Source organism: Carlito syrichta, unplaced genomic scaffold (genome assembly GCF_000164805.1).
Source record: "Carlito syrichta isolate Samal-C Ts95f unplaced genomic scaffold, Tarsius_syrichta-2.0.1 Scaffold287682, whole genome shotgun sequence".
Lineage (NCBI taxonomy): Eukaryota > Metazoa > Chordata > Mammalia > Primates > Tarsiidae > Carlito > Carlito syrichta.
The window spans coordinates 373,707-378,736 of NW_007231778.1; positions in this window are offsets into that span (position 1 = coordinate 373,707).

Sequence of the window (5,030 nt, forward strand, 5' to 3'; positions counted from 1 at the left end):
CTTCAGTGGACACATTGTTCCACCAGGAATGGTTTATTCAGCCTCACTGTATGCTAGCCATTGTGTTAGGTGCTGGATACACAATGATAAAAGGGCAGGCAGTGGTCTCTGCCACCATGCAGTTTACATTGTATTGGAGAAAGCAGACAGTCTACAAATATTGCACAGATAAGTATTTACTTCAGGTTGGGTGAAGTGCACAGAAGGTGAAGTACAGGGTATTAAGACAGCATATCCTGGAAACTCACAGCCTAGGGTTATAAGACTTCCTTGGAGAGGTGGCATTGGGTTGAGACCCAAAAGATTATAAGGGTTAACCCAAGGGAAGAGGGTTGGGTAGGGCAGGGAGAGAAGCTACCATGATCTTCATTGGTGCAAAACCCTGAAAAGCATGCAACCTACTTTCTAGGATCTTCTAATTTCAAGGAACACCTTTCCTGACCATCTTAGTGAGCAATGGGCTGCCTCTTTTCTTGGCTGCCCAGGAAATGCTAGCTGTTGGAACTATTTATTTGACATCTTTTAAATATGTCTTGCTCCTCCATCCATTTGTTTATTCAGCATGTATTTATAGACCATCTAGGGAGAGCTCAAGTAAAGAAAACTTCTATGTTCTACATGCCGTTTATATAACCAAATAATTTTAAGGTATATTTTTGTAACTCTAGAGCTGTTCTTCTTTACTATATTTCAACCCTGATAGTAGGAAACATGTCTTTCATCATTGCTGTGGCCTTCGGTGACTTGCACATAGTTGGCACTCCATAGATGTCGATGACTCCCAGTGACCTCTCTGCTGATCTCTCACATGGCTATTATCGGCTGCATTTTAAAAATTCCTGGCAACATCCTGCAATGTTGAATGTTTCTAGCCTAACAAAAAACATAATTAGGAAGGTAAATCTGCTGAAGCTGAAACAAATCATTTAATTCATTCCACAAGCCAAATGGAAAATGATTTTGAGATTATCCACCGTATTGGGTTATCTGCTCTACTGCTCCGTACCATTAGCCCAGGCAGTTGGGAATTGCTTGCAATTCACAAAGAAGCAGATTGTGTTTGGTTAGCGTTGGCTGTGCACCCTCCTCTGAAGTGGCTGCAAGTCCTCTCCAATTCAGCGAAGGCAGCCAGTCGCGGTGGCCAGGAAGCCAAGTTGCTTCCTCCCATGTTGGTGTCTCTGTGTGATGTGAAGCCTGAGTGCACACGTGTGTGTCTGCCTTCCATCTAGTTCCATATAAGCTGAAAGTGGGGCCTGTTAGGCACTTAGTCATCTGAAGTTTTGGGGTGACATAAGGCTTCCTGTTAATTTTTCACCTTTCTTGGGGGTAAAGGTGACCAGATGCTGCCCTATCCAGAGCCATTTTTCTTTCACAAAAGGTGAATGCTGCCTCCATTTCCAATAGGCTTTGGAGAGGTACCCATCCATTGGAAAGTCCCCTCACCCTCAGTAGAAGTTGGGGTGCTGGCATTTTAGCAGTTGCATTCACTCAGCTACTTTAACTAGTTCACACTGTTCTGAGATCTCTTCCAGCTTCCCTGGCTTTTGAAAGTTCGTGTGTCTGATATGGCAGGATAGGGTAATCCCATCATGAGGCACTTATCTCAGGGTTGCTGGGAACCCACCCTCAGACCACTTTGCCTTCATTCAAGACCACATTGAAAGGAAACAACTGATAGGAGTCATGCTTGTGAAGGGTACAATTCTAAGGTAACCGGGCTCAAAACTGCAATTTTAAAATGGTTCAGATATCCAAAAAACCTGGGAATGAGCCTTTTAGTAACTGACTGACAGCAAAGAAGCTAAGAAACATACTAAGGGATGGATAGGCAGGCAGATAGATGATTATTAGGTACATAAGAATTGCATTTCCCTTTTGGACTTACTCCCAGTGTAGCTAGGAAGTTAATTAGATAGTCTTAAAGTTTTGTTTGTTTTGTTTTGTTTTTTCTTTTTATCAGCTTTCCTCCATAGATTTTTGACTTCTTTCTGTCCTTCAGTGCTGTGAAGAGTGACAGTTTCACTGGTGGTTTGCAGGCCTGGCTGCACCTGCAGGGCCAATATGCGCCATTCAGGCAGGACTCCTGTTAGGCCAAGAGAAGCAGACCCAGGCATTGGCAGGTGTCACACTTTATTAGGAAGCCTACTTATGAGTTTGGCTACGTGTTTTCAGGATGCTGGAAGGCTGAAGTCCTGGTGAGAAACAAGCTAAGAAGAAGAAAACACTTGACTCAAAGCAGGTTACTTAAATCGATTAGGCAATTTGCTAATATCACAGTACAATGATGCTTTTCTTATGGTAACTCAGGATAAAAGACAATTGAGAGTGTCTCATTAAAAGTACCATAACTTTTGTATCACAATATTGTTCTAAGGTAAATACTGGACGGTCCCAGGAACATGAGTATACTTTTGTAAAAGCATGTAAAAACCTGAACCCATGAATCTAGCCTTGCTAGGGTAGTGCTCCATAATAAAAATGATTGCCCAGACTTTTTGCCCAGGAAGAACTTCTAAGCTATTTTTTTAAATGTTCTTCTTAATCTCTAATGGCATTAAAGAATACTAGCTACATGAGCTGTGATAGCAGTACCCTTCCATGAGTATTCTCATTCCCTATACCTCTATTTGACTAAAAGGTAAGGGCATGTGGTGACAGCCAGTAAGAAGTCAGGATCCTCAGTCACACAACCACAAGTAACTGAATTCTGCCAACAACCAGATGAGCTTTAGAAAGGAACTCCAATTTCCAGCTAGAAACATGGCTCTGACTGACACTGTGATGCAGCCCCATGAAACCTTGAGTAGGGAATATAGCTGATGTGCTCAGACCCTTGACCTGCAGAAACTGTGAGATAATTCATTCAAGACGCCAAATCTGTGATAATTTGTTGCACAGTGATAGAAAACAAATGCAACTATACTCTTTATAAAATATACCATCACAAATCTTTTAAATAGCAAAGTCTCTAGGTACTCTTATAGGATTCAGTGTACCTGTATGAAGTTGCAGTTCATACTGATTTCTGGTCTATAATAAATACGACAACAAAAAGCAAGGTGCATTTCTCCTCCTTTCACTGCCCAGTTGCCTCTACCTCCAAGGAAGGACCTTGAATGGTGAAACTGTATTGCACCTGTCCCTTGACATGGGTCCTTTTTTAGTTGTCTTAGCACAGACCCATTTGATCCAAGTAGGGATTATTAGCCCCGATGGGCCTGGTGGGAGGTGTTGATAGTGATAATTCTCCTTCCCCTACTAACAGTCATAACCCTCCTGGAATTTCAAATCAAGCTGCACACTGAGAATCTACAGGGTTATCCAGACAGACTTTCATGCTGGTCCTTTTCTGTTTTGCCCCAGGGAGAATCAGGCCAACTATATATTCATTGCTATTTTCCCCATTATTTATTACCTAGGCAGAATAGCATGATTAATTATTGATCATAGACCAGTAACTGATTAAAGTGTGGTTCTGATCAGCAGTCAAAAGTCATTTGTTTCCAGGCATTGGTAGTTCCTGCATAGAGAGTGGCAGAACAATACTCTCTTTTCAGTGCATAAAATATGACACCTGTAGACAGGCTGTAGTAATAAGCCAGCAACAGAGCCCTTCAAACGTACTTTGTCTTAATAAATGTGAAATAATGATTTGCCAAAAGAGAGAAACTGTTTGGAAGATTTACATATAGAGAATACGGTGTGAAATATAATAGGAGGATTCTAATTAGAATTGTTTCTCATGGACTAAATGCTTTGCTGAAGAGAAACTCACTAGGAATAGCTCTTTACCATCTGGGAAGCATATAGAATTTTGTCTCACTCCTACTTTATTTCTGGGTTTATTCTCTCTTTCCACCTTTCCCCCAATCTCTCCTTCTCTCCCTCCCTCTCTTCTTTTCTTATTCCATTCGTCTTTTCCTCTTTCTCACCCTTCCTTCTCTTTAATTTTTTATTGGATAGTCTATGTCAGGAGTTAAGAAACTATAACCCAAGGTCAATCTGATCCACCAACTGGTTTTATAAATAAAGTTTTGGAACACAACCAGACTCATTCATTTTAATATTATCTAGGTGCTTTTGTATTACAATGGAAGTAGTTATGGCAGAGACCATATGGTCCAAGAAGTCTAGAATATGTGTCATCTGGTCTTTTACAGAAGAAAGACTGTTGACCCCTATTCTATATGCCAGGTAACAGAGAAACAGTGAGTAAGACACAGTCCCTGTCCTCAGTGGCTTCAGAGTTATATGAGTATCTAATTATATACCATGCTGTGAAGGGTGGGATGATGGACATTTGAATGAAATACTGTGGGAGCCAGGTGACACACATTATATATTTAGGAAGTGGGATTAAATGACAACATCTCAGTGAAGGTAATATTAGAGATGGCAGTTTCCTGGCAGTTTGTAAGTGAAGAACAAAAATCAGAACTTGAATTTTGTAACCCCAATATCTTATTTTACCCCCCACAAAATACTCAAAACAAAAGTTGCAATTCTTTCTTTGGAGGATATACATTTGTTGTTGTTGTTGTTCTGGCCAGTATCAAAGTTAACTCCAAGTCTTCTACATAGAAACATTTCCAGGCATGCTTTGTGGAATCTCATTTTTCTTTTGGGTATAGAATGGAGCTTCTGGTGGTGGAGAATGACAGGGGATTTTGGTTGGCCAAACTCAGACCTCCAGGGATGCTTGCAGAAGCATTGCTTTTGCTTAAAAATAAAAGGACAGGTCTCCATTGCTCTGATAACTGCAAATGGAAGTCAATCAGCACCATATAAAGAAGATACTTCCACATGCCCATAGACAGCGGTAGGTGGCTTTAGGGTTTCAAGTCATATTTGCCCTGAGAGAGGTATCCCTGCAGTACTGTGCAGGTGATGAGCTCCTCCCCTCTGCCCCCAACTGAATTTGACTGGAAGTTAAGTTTATTCCAGAAATTGACAAACATTATGATTTCTTCTTCTGTCTTTTAAAAAAGTGTTCAAGCTCAAAGTAGGCAGTTCATTTCAATAACCTAGTT